General features: G+C 41.2%; 2 protein-coding genes across 4 annotated transcripts in view; one reads left to right on the forward strand and one right to left on the reverse strand.

Moving 5' to 3' along the window:
* FILIP1L (filamin A interacting protein 1 like) overlaps positions 1-6,101 on the reverse strand; it is a 63,117-nt gene extending 57,016 nt beyond the window's left edge. The window contains exon 1 of the mRNA XM_049857918.1: positions 5,994-6,101. The gene's annotated coding sequence lies outside the window, so the exon portion shown is untranslated. The remainder of the gene's footprint in view (positions 1-5,993) is intronic.
* CMSS1 (cms1 ribosomal small subunit homolog) overlaps positions 1-25,783 on the forward strand; it is a 425,391-nt gene that overhangs the window by 63,871 nt on the left and 335,737 nt on the right. The window lies entirely within an intron of this gene.

Below are 25,783 nucleotides of genomic sequence, written 5' to 3' on the forward strand. Positions count from 1 at the left end.
TAGCACAGTGCTTGGTAGAAATGCTCAGTAAGTGTTGACTGCTGATGAGGAGAGGTGCCAGCTCTAGGCTGTCTTCACATGTTTGTGTCAGAGCTACCTAACTTGGTTATTATAGAAAAATCATTCCTTTTTCTGTAAAGCTGGCAGGTGCACTGGGCACAGAAACTCTGGAATCAAAGTGTGTGCTTGGGAAAAGGCAATCTGCTGGTTTCCAGTTCCTGCAAAGACAAGCTGGGCTGCATGTTCCAGGCCCTCAGCTGAAGCCTAGCGATTAGGGAGGTTCAGAGGAACCACCCTTCATTAAGGACAAAAACCACTGCCCTCTGTCCTTCATATTTTGCTTACAGACCCTTCCATGCCCCAGGGCGATTCACCTGGTACTCTTTCACCACCTTCACTTCATTACTTTGAGGAGGGAGTTTAAGTGAGGTGGGTGGTGGTGGGCAGATAACAGAGAAGCAGCTGCCTACACAACACATGCCTTATAGTACAAAGCAAAGTTACACCTGCCTTGACTTCATCGCTGTGAGTTGGAACCGACTCAGTGGCAGTGGGTTGACTTCATCTGGGCCTCAGTTGTTTTCTGGTTTTTGTGTTTTTAAGTCAATTCTATGCAGTTACTCCAAGTAGTGGCAGGGATATGTTTCGGCCTCTTGAAAAAAATGTGTAAGAAGGGACCATTTCCAGCCTACTGTTTCCAGAAATACTCATTTCTTACCAAATAAGAAGCTTTTAGGTTGTAATTCATTTGTTCACGTGTTTATCCTCTTGTCCTAGTGACACACCTACTAACTACAGCCAGGTACTCTAGGCTGGCTGCAAAACAGGCCAAGTACTGCCTTTAAGAAGTTTATAGTTCAGTCAAAAACAAAAACCAAACCCGTTGCCGTCAAGCTGATTCTGACTTGTAGCGACCCTACGGGACACAGTAGAACTGCCCCACAGATAGCCACATCTTTTTCCTGTGGAGTGGCTGGTGGGTTCGAACCACCAACTGTTTGGTTAGCAGCCGAGCACTTACACTACTGTACCACCAGGACTCCTTTATAGCTCAGTAGGCCCACAATAAACAAATCAGCAGTTAATGTGTAATTTAATGTCAGTTAGCAATGCATGGTCTGAAGGGGAATAAAGCAGGGTATCACCAACAGCTTACAGCTTTCATGAGTGACTTCCTCTGTAGTTTTGGGGGAGGCTGTTTTGAAGGCATTAAATTGCTTTGAATTTTGGAAGGGAGCTCGCTAGCTGGAGAGGGCTGGGAGTGCAGAATGTTTAGTTGGAAGATGCTAAGAAGAGGTGACTTGTCAAGGTAGTGATTCAGACCTAAATGTCTTTGATCACAGCACACACACACACACAAACACACAATTTCCAGGGCACCTCTCAGCTTCCAGTCAGGAGTAAGTTTTGCCACACAGAGACCTTAAGCACTTTTACTTTTTGTTTTCTTCGTCTCCCCTGTATCTTCCTCCTTCCATTGTTAAGATGTCCCTGGGTGGCACAGTGGTTTGTGTTCAGTAATCTGAAGGCTGGCAGTACAGTCTCACCCAGTGGCACCATGGAAGAAAGGCCAGTAATCCACCTCCCTAAAGATGACAGCCAAGACAACCCCACGGCCAGTTCTGCTCCGTAACACACAGAAGTTGGAATCGACTCCATGGCGGCAGGTTTGGTTTTGCATTGTTATAGGCTAGCTGAACCATATTTATTTTCACCTCCCTCCTTTCCCTTTGCCTCTTAACTGCTTGTACTTATTAAGAGAGCTTTGAGGCTTTCAACTTTCTTTTTTTTTAATGGGTTTTATATGCAGATAACCATCTACAAGGCCGAGGCTGCTTCTGGGAATTCTGTTCTCTCTTCCTACCACTAATTTAAGGAGAAGCAAAAGGTAGGCTGAGGCCCAAGAATGCAGCGGGCCCTGGCTCTGCCTCTGAGTAGCTCTGTGTCTCTGGGACAGTTACACTGTAGATATCAGTTCCTTCTCCTGTAAAGTGAGGCATGTGGATCAGATGACCTCCAAGGCCTCTTCCAGCTATAATGTTCCGTGGACAGTCCCTGCCAGGGGTGTGCACGCGAGTAGTGCGTACTCTCTGGGGTCTGGGGCATTACATTGTCCGTAGAGAAGAACTCAGCAAGGCACTTCTGAAACTCCTATCTGTGGAGATGGGTGTTTGCCACTCTGACGTAATGTAGGCTCTCTTTGGCTAATAATCACTAAGCTCTAGGCTAGACTCAGTAGCTGTCTTAAACAGAAACAAGGAATTGGTTGTATGTGTATCTGCACCTCTACCTATCCCAGGATACACTTACCCACTTACACACTCACATACCTGCCTATGCACCCCGCCCCCACACACATCTATTCGTTTAAAAAAAAAAAAAATGTTTCTTTAGGAGCTGATCTTACTTTGGAAACAGTAGGACACAGGAATGTTAGAATAGTCAGATAAATAAAAGAACACTACTGGAGTGTCATCCTCTGTGCTTGGACTGAGAATTAAAACTGCTGCTGGCCCAGCTCAAGCTGCTAAAGCGTCTGAGGGGACAAGCATGAAGGAGGAATGCTTCTCCCCTATCTGAAAAGAACCAAGGGACTTCCCTTGGCAAGCCTTCCCACTTTTGTTTGCCCAGCTTTCCCAGTCAGAGGCAATGTTAGTGCAGATGAAGGTGGGGGAAAGAACCTCAACTCTTTTTTTTAAGAGGGGTATGACAGGGCTTCCAGCCATGCTGGTGATGACCCAGGAGGAATCAGTGCGCCTAACAGAAAGGTTCAGGACGGGAAGGCCCTGCCTTACTTCAGGAGAAGAAACTGACCGGCCGGAGGAGTTTCAAAGCCTCTGCAGCACACACGAATTCCCAGCAAAGGAAACAGAGAAGTGGCTGGGTTGGTGGCTCAGACGTCCTCTGGTGATGGCAGAAGCAGCCACAGAAATATAAAGGTGTATGATGCCAGCTGCATGTGCAGTGTCTCTTCATCCTGAAATCCTTAACTCGCAGAAACTAAACAATCAGTTTAAACTGCAGTTAAATGGATATGGTCGAATCCAATTTAAATAAATCCTAAAACTCATTTAAGATTAATGATATGCCCAAGAGAATAAGGTAGGATGTGTTCGATTTTTCAAAGATGCTGACTCTGTAAGCAACAGATGGGGCATTTCAGCTCCTGAGATGGACTGAGACGAACTCTGCTTTACACCCTCTTACTCTTACACCACTATATCCAGTCTTTTCGAAGCAGTTCTCTTCCAGCCGCCCTTCCTCTTTCCCTTAAATAGGAGGGGCTGTGTTCTCTTTCCCTGTTCACCTTGCAGAGTTTTTGCTTTGCCCTGAAGCACTAGGTATAGACAGAACAGAATTAACTTCATTACATCAAAATCCATTTATTACCAACGGCACTTTTTTTCAGTGGAAGAGGCAGCAGAGAACTGTGAAACAGCCTTTTGAGGAGGCAAATTAATGGGAAAATTAAGAAAGCCCAGGCTTGATTCATATTGGCTATTATTATCGACTTCATTCCAGCATTAGGAAAACATCACAAAAATACCAGTGCTTAACAGTTAAGGTCAGTCGCCATAAAGGGCCAAAACATTTGCCATGAATTTCTTAAGCACAAAATTAATGTACTTTATTTGCAAGTGTAAAATGCACATTTATTCAATCAAAAAACACTTTTTCAATCATATAGATTGTCCTAAGAACCAAGAATGCTCACCCTGTGAGATATGTATCCGTTGATAAATCTTGTTTAACTTTCAGTTTTAAAAGGGGTCTTAATGAGTGATTGTTCTGTGAACCACGCTTTAAAGTTAATAAATGGGAAAAGGTGTGGAATACTGAAGTTTGTCATTTAAAATTAAAAAAAAAAAATTGATGCTTGCCTGCTTTAAAAAAATAAATTGCAGACTCTGGGAAACACAGCTGTTAGAGCTTTGATAGAGGTTATGATTTTCAACAGTTGAGCTATAGTTTATGGTACAGATGGTACTTTGGGTATAACTGAAACAATAATTAATGGTTTCTGTTTCCCTCCTCCTCTATTAGATTCAAAACAGCAGAATAACCTTTTTCCCAAGGCAGGGATTTTTCAGTTTCCAATTACAGCCTATATCAAATAAACAACTTTTCTAGTGCATATTCTGTACTTCTCCACAGTGACCTGGGTGTTGGCCCCTCTCTCTCTTCTCATTATGGTAGGCTTCCCTAGGTTTCAAATAATAGTTTTGGGAAAACCCTACTTCTCAGTGCTAGCTTGCAGTTTATATAGCCTAACTTCAGGCTAAATAATGTGTAGTTTTTTTTTTTTTTTTTAGAATACGAAAACCAAGCCTTGTATTGCACCCAACAAAATTAGCAAAAAAAAAAAAACACTCTTTTCGAAGCCAAAATGGTGGACACCAATGCCATATGTTTTGAAAATCTCAGCCACAGAAATTACTAGAAACATACAGATAGATCCCAAATTTTGAGCATGTAAAAGAAATGGTATGTTTCAAATGATAAATCCTTTAGGATATGATTTTTTTCTTCTGACAGTGAGATATAAACAAAATTTGAATTTATAACACTCACAACATCTCTGATAATTATGGTGCTCTGCTTTTCTGTTAAGGAGCCCTGGTGGTGCAGTGGTTAAGTGCTCCACTGCTAACTGAAAGGTTGGGAGTTCGAACCCATCAGCTGCTTGTGGGAGAAAGATGTGGCAATCCTGCCTCTGTAAAGTTTACATGGGGCAGCTCTACTCTGTCATATAGGGTCACTGAGTGGGAATCTACTCGATGACGATGGGTTTTTGGCTCTTCTATTAAACTTTATATCTAAACAGATCCTATGTGGTAATTCAAATGCCAACAATATTAAACATTTTTCAGTCTTAGAGTGACTCAACAAAAATGACAGTGTATGAATTCTGGCTTTGCACTGTGTATACTTACAAAACATAAAGAGGTTATTTTAAAAGGTAATTCTGTCACAGAGTTCTTAAGTTTTATTTTACAATATGTTCAGGCTGGATAAAGTCTGAACGATAAATCAAGTTTTATCTCCTAATGTTTTAAACTTGACATAACGTATCTTTCATTTTTAATTCCTCTGCTGATTTTTATTTTGAAAAGTAAAGTAAAATATTATGTAGGATTTCAGCATCTGCTGAGTATTAAGTTATCTTACTGTAAGGGTTAGTTTATAACAATAGCCTGCTCAAGGTTTAGATATAACTAGTAATGGTGCAAAGTTCTGTAAGTTTTTCCTTTTAAATTAGTATTTTCACATAATAAACGATCATCCAAAATACTACTCCAGAGAGGATAACTTTAATTTTTAGTGTGGTTGGTCATTTATCAGTGACTGGAGCTGAAGTAAAAAGAACTTAAAACTGTGACAGTTACTTCCTCTTACAAACTGGCATATACTTTCAAGACAGAAGAGCGTTGATAAGATTTTTTAAAGCTTAAAGTGTTTTTCATTTTTAAGCTAGATTCAGCCTAATCCTAAAATGTACTAACAGTTTTTCTGTTATATATATATATACATATACATTAAGATTCAGAAGGAAAAAAAAAGCACTAACGAATCCACTACCATGTCGCAGTGTTTCGCACTCTGTTCCTTAGACAGAAGCGAGTCTGCAGGAGGAGGGAAGATCCGAACGAGAACTGTGCCACAATATCCCCCCCACCCCTTTCCCCAAAGATTTCTTCATACGGGCAGGTTCAACGAGTAGCTCACTGGGAGAGCGTATGTAATACACAGTCTTGCCCAATCGCTCAACATTTAAAGTTAAATCCCATCTCTCTCTGCTCCGCCGCAGAAAACCTTGAAAGTTTTGTATGAACTGGAAAAAGTTTTGAAGCCAGAGTTCATTGAACGCCCTCAGCGAAGCATGTCTGCAGCCGGTGGCGCCGAGATAGTGGGGAGCCACCCGCGAGCACCGCAGCCTGGCTCCCCGACAGGACAGCAGCGCCCCGCGCTGCAGCAGAGCGGCCCCCGCTTACCTGAGCTGCCGGCGCGGGCCGGGCGCGGGCCGGGCCGGGGCCGCTGTCGAGCCGCGCTGCGCTGGAGCCGGCTGCGCGCGCTCCGGGAGCCGCCCGAACAATGCGAGCGGGGCGCCCAGCGCGCCCGGCTTTGGGCCTTACGTCAGCGCGCTGCCTTATAAGGCGCTCCGCGTGTGCGGCGCGGGGGCGCGGGCGGCGGGGGCGGCGGGGCAGCCAGACCCTCGGCGGCGGAGGAGGCCCGGCTCCTGCCGGCGCGCGGAGCGTGTGAACGGCCCGCGGGCCCCCGGCGCCCCGCGGAGAGGGCTGGGCGGTGGGCGGCGGGCGGTGGGCGGCGGGCGGGTGACGCCGGCGCCCTCCTGCCGGGCTCGCCGAGTCCGTGGGGGCCACGGGCCACCCGCCTCGGACTTTCTCCCTCTGGGTCCCTAAAGCCTCTGTTACGACTTTGTTTTCCTAAAACACGCACCCTGTTATTCTGATGTGAAGTTCTGTAAATTCATTTTTGTAACATTTGTTTTTTGGTTGCTGGGGGGAGGCGCGAGAGGAAGGGAGAAGTCGGTTTTTGGAGACGTTTCCGAGGGTAATTTAGACTTCAAACCTTCTCCTTCCTCTTTGTAAAGAGTAGGGGTCCTCAGAGGATAGTACTTTATTTCCTGATGATGTAACTACCAAACAATTCTTCAAGTGATGATGGGAAGGCCAGATGAAATCCGATTTTTTTCAGTGTTTTTCCTGAAAGAACCTCCCTGTTCCTCGTTTCTGCATGCCGGTGTTTTAACTAAAGAAGTTAAAACTAATCAGTTTACTTGGTAGGAAAAATATTTTTAAAGAAAGTTAATGTTTTGTGCTGTACTTTCAAGACAAAGTATAAAAATAGAATGATTTTAATCCATTGGTTTTACCAACAAACAAAAAAAAACACACACACAAGAAAAAAAACTAACCAAGTAAGATTGAATTAAGCCAGTTACCCTCTACAACAACCCTCAACCTCCCCCCTCCCCCCAAAAAAACCAAACCCGATGCCGTGGAGTCAGTTCTGACTGACAGCAACCCTGTGAGAGCCCTGGTGGCGCGGTGGTTAACAGCTCGGCCGCTAACCAAAGGTGGGTGTTTGGAACCCACCAGCTGCTCCCTGCAACCCTATGGGGCATTTCTGGTCTGTCCTGTAGGGTCGCTATTAGTTACCCTCTAGTGTGGGGCAAATTTACCTGTATAAAACCTGTATCTGGTAAATGAGATTTAGTCTCCTAATTATCTTGCCGGAGCCCTGGTGGTACAGTGGTTAAGAGCTCGACTGCTAACCAGAAGGTCGCAGTTCGAATCCACCAGCTTCTCCTTGGAAACCCTATGGGACAGTTCTACTCTGCTCTGTAGGATTGCTATGAGTCGGAATTGACTCAGCGGCAACGGGGTTTGGTTTTCAATTATCTTGCACATGATTAAGAGAGGCAATCTCTAAAGTCCTAACTCAACTGTATGAGTCTGCTAAATAAATTAGGGACCTGAGTGACTGCCACATTTGTAAGCTTCAGATGAATTGAGTAATTGTAATCGCTTGAGTCTATTTAAAACCTCGTTTTAAATTATGTTAAGATAGGATTGCTTCCTATTATGATGTACATATGTCTGTAGAATTATTGTTTCCATATGTTTTGTCAAACAAGAATAATGAAAATAAAGTGCTTGCTGGTTTTCCTTAGCGTGGGGTAGAGACAGACTAGTTGCAAAGGGAGTGTATAGTCAGTGAGAGTGGGGTGGGATAAAGACACAGGGCACAGAAATAAACACGTGTGTTTGCTAAGCTGTGAGCTCACTTTGACGGTTCTTCCAGGTCACTCAAAGTACCTACTGAGAAGCCAGCGTTAAACTAACTCCTGCTTTTCATAAATACTGTTTTGGAGAAGCCACATGGCCATACCCTTCAGCTGAACTTAAAATTTAATATTTGATTATGGTTTTCTATTAACATGTTAGATGTTGGTTTGTTAGTTTTGCTACCCTATCCTGTATTTGTGAAGTGCAATATAATCTTTTTAGTCTCCTGTGCTTGACTCATGAAAAAATCCTTTTTGAGACTTTTATACTAGATTTTTAAATTACAAATGAGACAAAACGACTATTAAGAAAGTTGCATGAGGCATAAACACCTCAAACTTGACTCCAAACTGATAACATAAAGTGCCTTTAACCCAAAGCTAATATTTTTGTAGCTTGTTTTGCCTCCCTTTCCTCTGATGGTCAAAGAGGTTTCCTTACATTGACACTGTGTTTTACTTCTTTCTCACATTTTTAAACTCACTCTATCTTTATTCTCCTTCTTTTGACTTCCCAGTTCCCTTGTGAAATATGTTAGTATTATTTCCTCCTTTTCTTTAGTTGGAGTAACTGAAGAATGGAGAAATGAAATGAACAAAACACTTGTCTGGGGTCATTCTTGAAGAAAGAGAGAAGAGGATTGGACTCCTAGGCCATCTGCGTCTTGCCTGGTACCATGTTACTCCCTCAGGGACTCTGATCTTGGCTTCAAAGTGAGACCATAGCATGTGATAATTCTCCTCAGGAACCAATAAATAACCAAAACCTGTTGCCATTGAGTCGATGCCAACTCATAGTGAGAGTCTGTAGGACAGAGTAGAAGTGCCCTGTAGGGTTTGCAAGGCTGTAATCTTTTATAGAAGCAGGCTGCCATATCTTTCTTCCAGGAGCAGCTGGTGGTTTCATACCACTGAGCTTTTGGTTAGCAGCTGCGGGCTTCACCACTGCGCCACCAGGCTTCCTTTAGGAACCAGTATTGACTCTCATTTATTGACCTCTTAGATTGTGCCAGGAGCCCGGGTGGTACAGTGGTTAAGCACTTGGCTGCTAACCAAAAAGTCAGCAGTTCAAAACCACCAGTCATTCCATGGGAGAAAGATGTGGCAGTCTGCCTTGGAAACCATATGGGGCAGGTCTACTCTACCCTATAGGGTTGCTACGAATCAGAATTGACTCCACGGCAATGGGTTTTGTTTTGGGGGGTTTAGACCATGCCAATCACTATGTTAAGTACTCTGTCTGCATTCTATCATTTAATCTTCACAACACATTTCTGAGGTGGTATTAGCTATATTTTGCAGATTGAAAAAAAAAAAACACATTTGGAAGGATAAAGTGGCTCGACCAAGGTCACACGGTAAAGTAATGGTGCAGGGATTTGACTCTATGAGTTTGAATGGCAATGGGTTTAGTGTCTGTTTTTTTCTTTTTTGTTGTTATACATACAGCCGTAATCAGCCTTCTCTTCTGGTTTGTTCTGAACCTGTCATGGATGTTGTTGATTAAGGACTGTTCTGATTTAATTGAGCAGTTTGTATCTTTAGCTTCCAGACTGAATGTTGGATTAGAAAAATGAAGACTTACCCTCTTCACAAGGCACGCGCCAGAGCCGCCCGAGCGGCTGTACTCCTTGTGCACTGAATAACCCTAGCAGATGTCGTTCACATTGTGGATTTGTGCGTTTACTGAGTTTTCTGGAGGATGGCACCGAAGTGTCTTGTTCTAATAAAACTGGATACAAAGACAATTTTCCTGCTGGTAAAAGTCAAGGGTCTTGAGGAAGGGTCTTGACGCAAGAGCACCCTAAGTTGGATATCAAAAACTCCAGCCCTTATTGGCCATATGAGTAGACGAATAGACTTATTTCCTTCCCTCTTCCTACCAACATTCTCTTTGAGAAGTAATTTTTGTTCTCTTGGCATCTGACATATATTTACTATGAATAGAACAAATAGAGTTATGACCATTTTTTCAGTCTTGGCTGAAAAAATTTTACTTCCTAGCCTAGTTCTGTGGAGTTACTATGACTTTTTTTTCATTTTATCATCAGGAAATTCCAGCATACCTACAAATTAAAGTTCTTTCTATAATTAGTAATCTGAATTTATGATCTATATCAGTAATCAGTAATAGCTTTAAGTTGTTGTTTGGAAATGGCACAAAGAATTTTTCCACCTAGCTAGTTGCCTTCTAATATGGAAGGAACGGGTTTATAGGCAACAAGTCTGGAGACTAGGAGATACTGACTAGACTGAACTGTATGAAGTTGTTCTTTTTATGTAAATCAAAAATGGCTGAATATCAGCAGTTTCCCAGGGTTCACACTAGTACCAAGAGATTATTACAATCGCCACAGCAACTGGTGTTACTAGTAGTGGGAGCCACTACTAACAACAATGACAATGTCATATTATTTAGCTGTTTGAAAATACTACTAACATGTTTCTAAGCATGTCAAGTCAGTTCTTTGTGAAGTGAGTACTCTTATTTTCTTTCACGTCCTTCTTCCCTGCCTTTGTTTCTTCTTGTGACTGGTAAAGTCTTTCGGTCAGCCAGTTAGGTGCCAGAGAATCAATATTCATAATTAATTGAACCTTTCTACCAGCCGCTCCTCGGAAACCCTAGGGGGCAGTTCTCCCCTGTCCTATAGGGTCACTATGAGTCAGAAGCAACTCTACAGGCAAGGAATTTTTTTGCAGCTGCCCATGAGGAGCGATGGGCTCTGGTCCCTGGTAGCTCTGCAAACTTAGAATGTCTGACACATTTGCCTCTTTGTCCCTATGAAATCGTATATGTGGAAACACTGTAACATGGAAAGAAAAAACAAAACAAAACAGTTCTTACTATGGGCAAGGTACTGCATGAGAAGCTGAGCAGATTGGAGACAGATCCAGGATGGCATAGGGAGGCAGAGTTCTGTGATCCTGCGTTCATTAGGCTACAGCTGGGGGGCCAGAGTGTAAGCCTTTGGCGCTAATGCATTCTGCTGGAGAATACCTTGTGACGCCCCACTGGCAGCCTTTGTGAAAAGCTGCTGTGCCTCTGAGCACCGGGCAAGCCTGCTAGGGGCTGAATACCTCCTCTGCTGCTCGATAACTTAGGGGCCAAAGGGGAAGTCTGAGGATGAAAGCTCCTTCTTCCTATGCCACAGAACAATCATTTTTCTAACCAACCTCTTCCCTTCAGCCTTCTTTCTGTTCCTCAGGTGCCACCTGCCTGGCTCTGTACACACAGATGCCCAGAGAAAATATACCCCATCCTCAGACAGTGAAGCATTTATACTGTACACCTTTAACCAGCAGTTAAGGGGCCACAGTGGACTTAGATTTACATGTAGACCCTTTCACGCCTACCTGCAGCCCATCTCCTGTTCCAGCCTCCATAGTCAATGAACCTTACAGAGACCCTTCAACCACTCCTACTCATATTTTAGCTGAGTTTGATTTTAGAACAATACCCCTGTAAATCAGACTGACGGTAGTAACAACGTCAGTGGCGAAATTAGGCAATGAGGAGCCCTTTACTAAAGCTAAAATGAATGATATTTTCTGGCTTTAAAAATTAATTTTAAAATAGTTTTTTTTTTTTTCCATTTTACAAGTAATAGGTGCCTATCATAATTTGGAAAACGCAAAAAAAGTGGAAAAGAAATTTTACACATAGCCCTACCACATGAATACTGCCACTCTTAACAATTCAATGCACTGTATATCCTTTCAGGCTTTTCTAAGCATTTGTGAACAATGGTTGTTTTCATACTGTGGGTCATTTGTGTGTGTATGGATTGTACATCTTAGTTTTTACCTTTATTATATATATTTTAATCACGTCTGTGGCTTTTCTGTAGACATTGGTTCTTTTTAAAAGTGTATATTTGCATAATCTCCCTGGAAATGGTGGTCTTAAAGCTAACCACTGCCTGCTAGCCTCCTAACTTTGCCTTGATTTTTGTTCTTCACCAAGTGAAGCAAGGAAGCCTTATTTAACACGGAATCTGCTGTTAACCAGAGACCCCCTGGTCTTGGTTTACACAGGATTTTTTCGGCTGACTATGGGATTCTAGTGGGTATACCAGTAGGTGAACAGAATGACTTGGAGAGAATGAAGAATTGATAATATGATGCTACCATAGAATATTAAATGAGGAGCAGGGAAAGCCTGCTATTTAGGTCCAGTCCATTTGCTTATTTATTCCTGCAAACATTTTGCGTTTCCTTGGTAACTAATAATAGTTTTGAGAAATTGTTGAACTCACAAGTATTACTGTAGGAGTAAAAAACCCTCGAATCACAGAAATTAGAGATGGAAAAGACCTATTAGGTCATCTTCTCAGTCTGTTGCCAGTACAGATTGTTCTTAAGACTTTGTCCAGTCTGTTTTTTAAAGGGACCCTGTCAAATAGTTTGTGCCCATATATTTTTAAAGTGGCGTATTTTTTAAAGAAACTACTCCGACAGAGATTTCTCCATATATATGTGGAGTTTTCTTGATTTCAGGGTAAATATTTGTGGAGAAAGATCTATCGGCACAAAGTACAATTGAACAGGTTTTATTAGTTGAAAGTCAGTGGAAACACTTTAGAATGCCTTTGGAATAGTTGACCACTAAGGGTAAAATTACGGCTGCTAACCAGAAGGTCGGAAACCCTGGTGGTGTAGTGGTTAAGTGCTATGGCTGCTAACCAAAAGGCTGGCAGTTCGAATCTATCAGGTGCTCCTTGGAAACTCTATAGGGCAGTTCTACTCTGTCCTATAGGGTCGCTATGAGTCGGAATCGACTCAACCGCAGTGGGTTTGGTGGGTTTAACCAGAAGGTTGGCAGTCCGAATCCACCAGGTGCTCCTTGGAAACCCTATGGGGCAGTTCTACTCTGTGCCATAGAGTCGCTATGAGCCGGAATCGACTCAATGGCAACGGGGCAACAAGAAGTGTAAAATGGATGGGTAAATTGAATTTATATAATTCCTTTCATCCTCTTAAATTGAATTTATATAATTCCTTTCATCCTCGTAAACTCAAATATAGCAACGCATGAGAATAAGCTTTTAATTATATGTAAACTCATTGAAATGGGTCTAGAGAGCCTGAGGAAAAAAATGCATTTAGGAAGTAAAAAAAAAAAAAAAGAGTAAAATGGTTCCTTCAAAGGTTGTTTTTATAAAGGAGACGTTTTAAAATGCCCACTCCTAACCCCAGTTCTGCTTTGTCCATTATTTACATAGTTGATTGCTTGATATGAAAACTGAAAACCAAGCCCATTGCCTTCGAGTCAATTCTGACTCATAGTGAACCTACAGAACAGCAAATAACTGCCCCATAGGGTTTCCAGGGGCAGCTAGTGGATTTGAACTGCCAGCCTTTTGTTAGCAGTCAAGTTCTTAACCACTGTGCCACCAGGGCTCTGCTTGATATGAAGGCGGATTCTAATTGTAAAACCCTTTCCTTTTTTCTAGCAACTTTTTCCAAATCCTGGGAGGACAGAATGAAACTGTCTCCTAGAAGCAGTCACCCCTACATTTTAAGGGTCTACATGTTTCTGTTGGGAAACATAAAAAATCAAAAGTGGCTTAACTAAGCAATGTGATTAAAACTGTGAACAAGAGTGTATCTGAAATCCTAATTAATGTTGGAGTAACTACCTAGGTTATACCAACTACAGAATTAATTCTTCAACAGTAATGAGCTAACAGTAACTACCTAACTCATGGATCCATCAAGCTTTCTGCTGAATTTCTTTTAAATTAGAGGTCTATATATTGCTGGTTATCAACTCAAACCTCTGAGATTGGCTGTGCCTTGGATACTCTGGCCGAAAATTTAATGGAGGGACCTGAATTTTTAATATTAATTCCTGTGTTATTTAACACCATTGTCTTGCATACTTGCCAACTGGTTATTTTGTACAGGAGAACTCCTCTTGTAACATGTCACTAGACATCCAAACTGCATGATAAAATACACGTTTGGAAGGTGTCTTAGTCATCTAGTGCTGCTATAACAGAAATACCACAAGTGGATGGCTTTAACAAAAAGAAATTTATTCTTTCACAGTCTAGTAGGCTAGAAGTTCGAATTCAAGGCAACAGCTCCAAGGGAAGGCTCTCTTTCTCTCTCAGCTCTGAAGGAAGGTCTTTGTCATCAATCTTCCCTTGGTCGAGGAACTTCTTCGCACAGGAACCCTGGGTCTAAAGGATTCACTCTACTCCCAGCACTGCTTTCTTGGCTATGAAGTCTCCATGTCTCTCTGCTCACTTCTCTCTTTTATATCTCAAAAGAGATTGGCTTAAAACACAACCTAATCTTGTAGATTGAGTCCAGCCTTGTTAACATAACTACCGCTAATCCTGCCTCTTTAATATCGTAGAGGTAGGATTTACAACACATTCAAAAATCACATCAGATGACAAAGTGGTAGACTGTCACACAATACTGTGAATCGTGGATTAGCCAAGTTGACACACATTATTTTGGGGGGGACACAATTCAGTCCATAACAGAAACACATGTCAAAAGCCTGTGGTCCAACAATCCATCCTTTGATTGAATTCTCTCTCAAGTGAGAACTTCAGCCTTTGTCCCAAGAGGAGGTGGTACATGCACACCTGAGTGGTCATTTCACCAGTGCTGACCAGCTTCAATGGCTTAGTACTTTCCCAAAGAGCCGGTTCCATTCCACACTGAAAACGGGCTCCCTCTAACCTCCATGCATTGTTCCTGGTCTTGCCACGGAGCCATGATGAACAAATGCATTGCCTTGACATAACAGTTTTTTAAACGTTTGAGGACAGTTTATCCTGAATCTTCAGTTGTTCCTGTTTGATATAATTTAAGTCCGCTCACATCCTGTGTCTAGTTATCTAGTGCTGCTATAACAAATACTATAAGTGGATGGCTTTAACAAACAGAAATTTATTCCCTTACGGTTTAGGAGGCTAGAAGTATGAATTCAGGGTGCCAGCTCCAGGGCAAGGCTTTCTCTCTCTGTTGGCTCTGGGGGAAGGTCCTTGTCATCAATCTTCCCCTGCTCTAGGAGCTTCTCTGTGCAGGGACCCTGGGTCCAAAGGATGTGCACACTCTGTGCTCTCCTTGCTTGCTGGTAATGAGGTCGGTCTATCTCTCTGCTAGCTTCTCTCTTTTATATCTCAAAAGAAATTGACTCAAGATACAACCTAATATTGTAGATTGAGTCCTGCCTCATTAACATAACTGTCTCTAATCCTGCCTCATTAACATCATAGAGGTAGGAGTTACGACACATAGGAAAATCACATCAGATGACAAAATGGTAGATAATTCTTCAGCCAAAGATTAGACAGGTCCATAAAAGAAAACGAGACTAAAGGGCACACCAGCAAAGGACAAGGACTAGAAGGCAGGAGGAGACAGGAAAGCTGGTGATTGGGAATTTAAGGTCGGGAAGGGAGGGTGTTGACATATTGTAGGGTTTGGAAACCCTGGTGGCGTAGTGGTTAAGTGCTATGGCTGCTAACCAAAGGGTCGGCTGTTCGAATCCGCCAGGCGCTCCTTGGAAACTCTATGGGGCAGTTCTACTCTGTCCTATAGGGTCGCTATGAGTCGGAATCGACTAGACGGCACTGGGTTTGGGTAACCAATGTCACGAAATATTATGTGTACTAATTGTTTAATGAGAAGGTAGTTTGGTAAACCTTCATCTAAAGTACAATTAAAAAAAATCAAGATTGAAAAAAAAAAGGTGGACAATACTGGGAATCATGGCGTAGCCAAGCTGACACACGTTTTTGGGGAACATAATTCAGTCTATAACATCCTTTGTCCAAAAGTTTGAACAAATTAGTGTATCTGTATTACCCACTTTTATAGACTCTATGTGTAAACAGAGGTTTTCTTAGCATTTTACACAGCTACATCACACCGTCGAGTCAGTCATTGAGCTTACTGATAACCAACCTGCTAATGAACAACCACACACCTAAGTACTTTAATCATGTACTGCTTCTAGGATAATCTATACTGGTTTTGTTTGTAGTAGATCTTTCTTATAACAACAATATCAATGATAGATAACACATTTAATGCTATGTGGATGTCAGGTGCTAGGTGCTATGCATGTAATATTGATTTTGAGCCACGTAATGACCCTGTGGAAACCCTGCTGGTGTAGTAGTTAAGAGTTACGGCTGCTAACCAAAAGGTCGGCAGTTTGAATCCACCAGGCACTCCTTGGAAACCGTATGGGGCAGTTCTACTCTGTCCGATAGGGTTGTTGTGAGTCCGGATTGACTCGACGGCAGTGGGTTTGGTTTGGTTTGGGATGACCCTGTGGGGTAAGTGTTTGAGGAGCAGAGAGATTAAGTAACTTGCGCACAGATCTTGTAAATAGTGGCACAAGGGTTTGAATTTCAGACTGATTTCAGCAACCTCTGGTAGAGATCATACTCACTTGTCTTGCAGTGGGGCCCTGGTGGTGCAGTGGTTAAGAGTTCAGGCTGTTAACCAAAAGGTCGGCAGTTCAAATCTACCAGCTGCTCCTTGAAAACCCTATAGGGCAGTTCTACTCTGCCCTATAGGGTTGCCATGAGTCAGAATCAACCTGACGACAATGGGTTTTTGTTATCTTGTAGAGGGATTTGGACTTGGGTGATAAAACAATACTAACGTTGAGTTAAGAACTTTGTACTTGTCTTATCTGCAGCCTAGTTCATTAGGCTCGTACTATGGAATGGTAGAGGGAATGGATCTGGGAGATATCTAGTCAGGGCCCTTCATCTTATTTATTTTTATTGTGCTTTAGGTGAAAGTTTATAGCCCAAGTTGATTTTTCATACAAAAATTTATACATATATTGTTATGTGACCTTAATAGTTCACCGAGCTGAGAGCCAGGTGGTGCAGCAGCCTGCTCAGGGACACAGATGCGGCAGAGCTCTGGCTAGAGTGCGGTGCCTTTTCTACTGCAGAACGCCAAACTGCTTCCGGGTTATGCAGTTTTCCCCACCGCTCCTCCTTCCTTCTCTCCCTTTGACTCTCTGTGATTATTTATGGTGCCATCAGCGTTAAAACAATAATAGAAATTACATTGAGAGGATCACTTAAAGTCCTATTGTACTGTGTTTCAAACTGTTTTCATTTATTCCCAACTTCTCAATCTGTAAGTTCTTTAACATTGTCTTTTTGGAGTAGGACACAGACGTAAGAATCTCATGAGATAGATTCTTAAAATCCCACTGATTTACGTTTCACAGATCAAATATTCCACTTCCATAAAGAATATCCGGGGGTGGAAGGAAGAGGAAGGAACTGCTGTCATTTACTGAGAGCCGACTGTGTGCCGATGGCTTTGCTCAGCCCTCTCCCTCTGCTGGCTCAAACCTCATTACTGCTTTATGGCATTCTGTACGACGCCTGGCACAACACCCAGCAGACCTGAGAAATGGGGAAATGAATGAAAAGAAGCATTTTAAATCTAGCAGGAGAAAGAGATGACGATTATGGACAGACTGCCCCCGCCTGTTGATTGTTAGCTGTTAGTTCATTTTATCTGCCATTTATTTCACAGCCATTTCTGAGGCAAACGTGTGTGCAGCATTTTTTGCAGTGATAGGATTTTGACTCTGGCATTTTTAAATCAGCTGAATATTGATAAGGCCTGGGCCAGGAAACTGTTCTTTCTTCTGTTTATTTAAGTTTCTTTACCTACCCTGACAACAAATATTATTTGCTAACGAAATTTCTCCCTTGGGGAAAATATTTAAGCATGAAAGCAGGGGAAGCTGTGTGGTGAATTTGTTCTAACTGCCTGAGGGCGTGAGGAGTAAAAAAACACAGGAGCAGAGCTACCCCTCAAAAGCCAACAGTGGTGTGACAGGGACTTCTGGGCAAAACATGATTTTAAATACTGCTGACTTCTAAAAAGCATAATCAAATTGAACAAAAACTGTGCCAGTTGAGTTTTGAAAAACGCAGAAGCAACTTCCAGCTACTGTGAGTGGCTACTGCCCTGGGGAAGCCAGAAGGACAGCCACCCAGCCTGCTCATCCTCACTAGGAGCCAGGAGGACCGTTTGGCCTGGTCCTGGCGTTGATTCTCAGTGACCTCAAATTTAGACTCTGAGATTTATCTCCAAGTGCTGGTGTCCGTGATAAAACTGACAGAGGAACAGCTTTATCATGTGGTTGCTAATTTATTACTAGACCATGCCATTTAGAGTCTGGTTCTATTTGTGCCACCTTTTTGTTTGTTTTAGTCTTATTTCTTGGCCTCTTTTGAACTTCCTTTTTATTCATTTTCCTCCATGCTGCTTTGGAAGTTATATACTCTCTTTCTTTCTATTAAGGGTTACTCTATCAAAGTCTAAAGCTAGTCGGTATCTTAATCCTCCAAACGTTAAGAACTTCAGCACACTTTAACTCTAAGCACACTCTTTCGATTTATACATCATTGATGTCATATCTTTTTTTTTTTTTTTAATTCTACAAGATCTTATTATCAACTATTATTTTTCCTTTTAGTCAGTGTTGGTTTAGATGTACCAACGTATTTACCAATTTCTTTGCTCATCATCTCTTCTTCTACCCCAGGCTTCCATCTGGGATCGCCTTCCTTCAGCCTCAATACAGCCTTTAGAAGTTCCATTAGTGCAAGTCTGTCCTTTGCACATTCTTTTCATTTATTCGAACATGTCTTTATTTTACCCTTGTTCTTGGGAAGATTTTTTTTCAGTATAGACTTCTAAGTTGGCAGTTGTTTTCTGTCAGTACACCGAAGATATTATTTCACTGATTTCTGGCTTCCCTTGTTAACTGTTGAAAAGTTAGTCATCAGTCTAATTGTCATTCCTTTTCTGTCTCTGGCCACTTTTACAATCGGAATTCCCTTTGTCTTTGATGTTCTAGAATTTCATTATGCTGTACCTAAGTATAGATTTTATTTTATCCTCCTGGGTTTCATTGAGATTCCTGTAGCTGTGTATTGGTGTTTTTCTTCAGATCTAGAAATTTCTCAGCCACTATTAACTTTTCAGATATTGCTTCTGGGCATTTCTTTTTCTTTTCTTTTTTTTTTCCCCCCTCTCTCCTTACCTTCTAAAGCTTAGATTAGACACATGGTAGACTTTCTTATTCTGTTCTTTACATCCCTTAATCGTTCTTCCAGCTGTTCGATCTCTGGTTCTTTGGGCTGTATGCAGTATAGTTTCTTCAGATATGTCTCTTCCAGTACATTAATTCTCATTGCTTGTTCTGCATTTGTTATATATTTCATTTATAAAAGCTTCTCTCTCTCTGTTTTTTTTTTTTAATATTTTGGTCATATAGTCTCTTTTAGCTGAAAATTTCAGTTTTTCTTTTAACACATTAAACATGTTTTACATGCTGTCTGGTAATTTAAATTTTTAAAGTCCTTATAGCTCTGATTCATCTGTTGTTTCTCTGGCTCTCAGTCATTGTGCGTTATTTTTTAGTTTTTGGGTTTTTTAATAAACTCATATATCTTACAACTTTATATGTGGAATTCTTTGAGCCCTGGGTTAAAAGTGACTTCCTTCCCTTTACTTTTTTTTTTTTGCTAGGTACATGGGGTGATTTCAGTTCAGGATCTCTTTATATTAAATTTTTGGGCCTGGGGTTTTTTTTTCCAGACCACCCTGTTAGTATGAATTTGGACTGCAAATTGTCATGTGAGCTGGCTTATTATTACAAATTCTCAATGGAGTTTATGTCCCTCCTTCCCTATTGGGTCGCTATGAGTAGGAATCGACTTGATGGCACTGGGTTTAGTTTTTTCATTCTACGGCATTGTTTAAAGAAAGCAGTTTTCCTCGAAGTCCCCTAAAGATTGGTTTTGTTTCTAAATCACCCTTCACTATGGTCTTGCTTTTTTTGTAGTAGTAGCTTTTTGTGGGGCCAGGAGTTAGGTGTTTCCTATAGACTCCCCATCTTGGGAGGATCTTGGGCTTTGTCCCCTGTCCTCTGTGCCCAGTGATGCCATGAAGACTACCAAAACTTACCTTTGGCCTCTGAATATCTGTTACCAACTTAATATCTTACAGATTTATTTTCAAAAATGTTTAGTATAGTCTATCATTTTAAGGTTGTATCGTTTTGTTTGGAAAGCGATAGCTTCGTGTAATTAAGCTGTGTCACTGTCAGAAATGAACATTAGAACATTATAATCTTATAAAAAAGAAATCAACCTGGAAACAACACAAGAAATATTTAAATATTTTAAATTAATATGTTGTTGTTGTTAAGTGCTGTCGAGTTGTTTCCTACTCATAGCGACCCTATGTACAACAGAACAAAAGACTGCCTAGTCCTGCACCATCCTCACAATCCTTGTTGTGCTTAAGCCCATTGTTGGAGCCACTGTGTCAGTCCATCTCCTTGAGGGTCTTCCTTTTTTTCATTGGGACCATCTACTTTCCCAAGCATGATGTCCTTCTACAGGAACCGATCCCTCCTGATAACATGTCCAAAGTATGTGAGACATAGTCTCGCTATCCTTGCTTCTAAGGAGCATTTTGGCTATACTTCTTCCAAGACAGATTGTTCATTCTTGGGGCAGTCCGTGGTGTATTCAATATTCCTCGCTAGCACCATAATTCAAAAGCATCAGTTCTTCTTTGGTCTCCTTATTCATTGTCCAACTTTTGCATGCATATGAGGCAATTGAAAACACTATGGCGTGGATCAGGAGCACCTTAGTCCTTAAAATGATGTCTTTGCTTTTTCACAATTTAAAGCGGCCTTTTGCAGCAGATTTGCCCAATGCAAAGCATTATTTGATTTCTTAACTGCTATTCCCATGGGTGTTGATTGTGGATCCAAGTAAAATGAAATCCTTTACAACTTCAATATTTCTCACATTTATCATGATGTTGCTTATTGGTCCAGTTGTGAGGATTTTTGTTTTCTTTATGTTGAGGTGTAATCCATACCGAAGGCTATAGTCTTTGATCGTCATCAGTAAGTGCTTCAAGTCCTCTTCACTTTCAACAAGCAAGGCTGTGTCATCTGCATATTGCAGGTTGTTAGTGAGTCTTCCTCCAATCCTGATGCTGTATTCTTCTTCATATTGTCCAGCTTCTGGGTTTATTGTTCAGCATACAAACTGAATAAGTATGGTAGAAGGGTATAACCCTGAAGCACACCTTTCCTGATTTTAAACTACACAGTTCTGTTTGAACAACTGCCTCTTGGTCTATGTACAGGCTCTTCGTGAGCACAATTAAGGGTTCTGGAATTCCCATTCTTCACAATGTTGTCTGTAATTTGTTATGATCCACACAGTAGAATGCCTTTGTACAGTCAGTAAAGAACAGATAAACGTCATTCTGGTGTTCTCTGCTTTCAGCCAAGATCCATCTGACATCAGCAGTGATATCCCTTGTTCCACGTCCTCTTCTGAATCGACTTGAATTTCTGGCAGCTTTCTGTAGATGTATTGCTGCAACTGCTTTTGAATGATCTTCAGCAAAATTTTACTTGTATGTGATATTAATGATATTGTTCGATAATTTCCACATTCTGTTGGATCACCTTTCTTTGGAATTGGCTCAAATATGGATCTCTTCCAGTCAGTTGGCCAGGTAGCTGTCTTCCAAATTTCTTGCATAGACAAGTGAGCATCTCCAGCTTCTGCATCCATTTGTTAAAACATCTTAATTGGTATTTTATCAATTCCTAGAGGCTTGTTTTTTGCCAATGTCTTCAGTGCAGTTTGGATTTCTTCCTTCAGTACCATCGGTTCTTGATAATATTCTATCTCCTAAATGGTTGAACGTCGACCAGTTCTTTTTATTATGGTGACTCTGTGTATTCCTTCCATCTTCTTTTGACACTTCCTACTTTGTTTAATATTTCACCTGTAATATCTTTCAGTATTGCAACTTGAGGGTTGAATTTTTTCTTCAGTTCTTGTAGCTTGAGAAATGCTGAACATGTTCTTCCCTTTTGGTTTTCTGTCTCCAGACCTTTGCATATGTCATTGTAATACTTTAGTTTGTCTTCTTGAGCCACCCTTTGAAATCTTCTGTTCAGCTCATACTTTATCATTTATTACTCTTGCTTTAGCTACTCTACTTTCAATAGAAAGTTTCACAGTCTCTTCTAACATCCATTTTGGTCTTTTCTTTCTTTTCTGTCTTTTTAATGACCTCTTGCTTTCTTCATGTATGATATCCTTGATGTCATTCCGCAACTCCCTTGGTCATTAGTGTTCAGTGTGTCAAATCCATTCTTGAGATGGTCTCTAAATTCAGGTGGGATATACTCAAGGTCGTCCTTTGGCTCTCATGGACTTGTTCAGCTTCATCTTGAACTCGCATGTGAGCAATTGATGGGTGGCCCCGGCCTTGTTCTGACTGATGATATGAAGCTTTTCCATTGTCTCTTTCCACAGATTAGTCGATTTGATTTGTGTGTCTTCCATCTGTCCAGGCCCACGTGTGTAGTTGACATTTATGTTGTTGAAAAAAGCTATTTGCAATGAAGAATTTGTTAGTCTTGCAAAATTCTATCATGCAATCTCCAGCATCATTTCTATCACCAAAGCCATATTTTCCAACTACCAATCCTTCTTCATTTCCAACTTCTGCGTTCCATTTACCAGTAACTATCAATGCATCTTGATTGCATGTTTGATCAATTTCAGACTGCAGAAGCTGGTAAAAACTTCAATTTCTGCATCTTTGGTATTAGCGGTTGGTGTATAAATTTGAATAATAGTTATAGTAACTGGCCTTCCTCGTGGCCTTCCTTGTAGGCGTATAGATATTATCCTATCACTGAGAGTGTTGTACTTCAGGATTGATCTTGAAATGTTCTTTTTAATCATGAATGCAATGCCATTCCTCTTCAGTTTGTCATTCCCAGCATAGTAGACCATATGATTGTCTGATTCAGTATGGCCAATACCAATACATTTCAATTCACTAACGCCGGGGATATCGATGTTTATGTATTCCATTTCATTTTTTACAATTTCTGATTTTCCTAGATTCATACTTTGTACACTCCACATTCCTATTATTAATGGATGTTTGCAGCTGTTTCTTCTCATTTTGAGTTGTGCCACCTCAGCAAATGAAGGTCCTAAAAACTTGACTCCATCATTAAGGTTGACTGTAATTTGAGGAGGCAGCCCTTCCCTGGTCATATTTTGAGTGCTTTCACCTTGAAGGGCTCATCTTCCAGCACTATTATCAGACAGTGTTCAGCTGCTATTCATAAGGTTTTCACTGGTTAATTTTTTCAGAACTAGATTGCCAGGTCCTTCTTTCTAGTTTGTCTTAGTCTGGAAGCTCAGCTGAAACCTGTCCACTATGGTGACCGTGCTAGTTTTTGAAATACCAGCAGCATAGCTTCCAGCATCACAGCAACACACAAGCCACCACAGTATGACAAACTGACAGATGTGTGGGAAAATTAATACATTAGAGCCAATTATTTGTTCCTTTATGGTAAGAAACAAAGTTTTAGCTTAATCTGTTACAGTTTTATGTCTCAGCATTTTAGTCATTGTTCAACGTACTAGTTGGCAACTATTGATTTTTCACCTGCCAAACAGCATAAAGATTGGCTCAAATCTAAGCTCAATTATCAGCACAACTTGAAATTTTTAAGTTTTAATCTTTCTTTGATCCACGTGTTAGTATGCATATGAGTCTGCTGCCTAAAAAAAAAAAAAAATGCCTAGGATAGCTAAAATTCACTGTCACTTAGATTAGTTAAATTCAAATCAAATTGAATTACGTTCCTGATTTTTCATAGTTGCTACTCCTTAGTTTAGGCAAAGACACATTAGTAGAGCACAGTGTTGAGGGAGCTAGTGCAAGAGAGGAAACTTCCTCCATACTTTTCAGAAGTTGAGTACCATTGAGGCCTCCTTGTAGGTGCTTCAGGGAGAAGTTATTCTCGTGGAAATGTTGTCACTTTTGAAGACGGTCACTCCATCTTGAATTAGAAAAGCTCAAATATGTCATAATGTCAAGAAAGGGAGCTTTTTCCACAGAGTACTCCGCAAGTCTCTTATTTTGTATAGAATACCATGTAATGTAAGATGGCTTCATATCTTGAAAGTCAGGATATGGCAACTTTAACCTGTTTGTCTTCACTGAGAACTGTCCTCAAAGTACTGCTTCGTTCTTCTACATGGTCCAGAATGTAAGGAAATGACATACTATCCAGGATGTCACTGGTGACAGTCAACAGAAAACCTGGACTCCCATTGACTCAAACAGTGGTGAAATGACTCATGGGGTAATACTGAACTTACACAGATCGTAGAACAATTTGCCTTTTTATAACCCAACCCAGTGCCGTCGAGTCGATTGCGACTCATAGCGACCCTGTAGGACAGAGTAGAACTGCCCCCATAGAGTTCCCAAGGAGCGCCTGGTGGTATCGAACTGCCGACCCTTTGGTTAGCAGCCGTAGCACTTCACCACTATGCCACCCTTCTTATAGTAAGGAGGAAAGTGAATAATTAATATTCAAAATGTAGGAAGTTCCCTATATTGCAAAAAGACTGTTTCAAAGATTCATTTGTAAAAGAAACGATGTTATTTCAGCAGAGAGTTGATTCCCAAACTAGCACAGGGAGCTTACAAAACCCATATTATAGCTGAAAACCTGTATTTAGGTAACTGTTATAGTACGGCAGTGTAGTAGCACAGTAGTATTGTAGCTCACAAGATTTATCCATAATGTGATTATTACAACATGAAGTGCTGAAAAATATCCTTGCAAATGTATAGGTGTTTTAGGTCAGCTAGCTTTTTGTGTACCAGCTGAGCACCTATGCATCACATAAAACATTATATTTATTAGCAAATGTGTTCCAGGTTCCTACTTTGGATTCCAGGTGAACACCTTCCGCTATGCCCTTGGCAACCCCTGGCCAAGCAGCCTGAAGAAAATTCGGTAGCTCTGGAACTACTTCTTGCTTTCCACGTGTCATCTTCTAGAGCAGAGTGCAGGCTACCTTTTTATATAGAGGGAATATTTGCAAGTCAGGTGTTCGTAACCCAGAGAATGAATGCCTGCCTATATGTATATTATGTGGTCGGGACAGTTAAACTTACTGTATTTTATTCTGAGCTGTCCCAGGTTCAAGCATGTTCTTTTAGGCAACTTGCAGTCACCCATGTTCACTGCTGAGAAAGCTGAAAACATCCCTCTCTAAAGGATGAATCATAATTCAGCTGGCTTTGCAGTTGGCTTCACGGATTTCAGAGCTGTCGCTCTGCAGGTCTGCCTTTTTTTTTTTTTTTAAACCATATCCCATAACATATGAATGATAATCTTTGTGGGTTATTCAAGGTACTGTATGTATTTCCTTTCTGCTAGGGACAAGGGTTTTTGTTTTTTTGTTTTTTTTGGCTGCTGTCCTTCTTCAGAAGATGCCAAGTTCCTGGTAGTGTCTGCTAATATAGTTTAAGGAATTTAGTTTAGTAATAGCATAACTATTAATCCAAGGCAGTGTTTCTTGAGCTATAGATTGGCTTCAGTAAACCAAAAGAGGATAATCAATACAGATGGAAATAAGCATTCATTTCTGTTACTCTACATATAAAATCAGACTTCCACATTTTATCTCCTTAAATCTTTGGTGGAAGGCCCCTTCCTCATGACTGATCTCCGTTCTGTTTTCTCCTCTTGACTCAGGGCAATCCCCTAGCAGCCTGAGCCCATGGAACAGGTGCCTCATTGAAAGTCTGCAGTTAAATGTTGGATAAACTCTAGCAGTGATTGCAAGAAAAGAATGTTGATGTTTGGTGACAAAGGAGCCCCCCACCCATGTCTGATTAAGCCTGGAGCTGTAAGATGGTTTTTTTGTGGAGGAAGGAACCATTTTCTTCTGTAGGGAATTGCTGCACTTCCATGTTCTAAAGCATCAGTCACGATGTCTTGATGATTATACACCCCTCCTAGCATTTGAGGAATAAACTTTAGTGAAAAGGAAGTTAAGAGAAAGCAGAAGTGTGAAGAACTGCTAA

This window comes from Elephas maximus, chromosome 18, assembly GCF_024166365.1.
Source record: "Elephas maximus indicus isolate mEleMax1 chromosome 18, mEleMax1 primary haplotype, whole genome shotgun sequence".
NCBI classification, from domain to species: Eukaryota; Metazoa; Chordata; class Mammalia; order Proboscidea; family Elephantidae; genus Elephas; species Elephas maximus.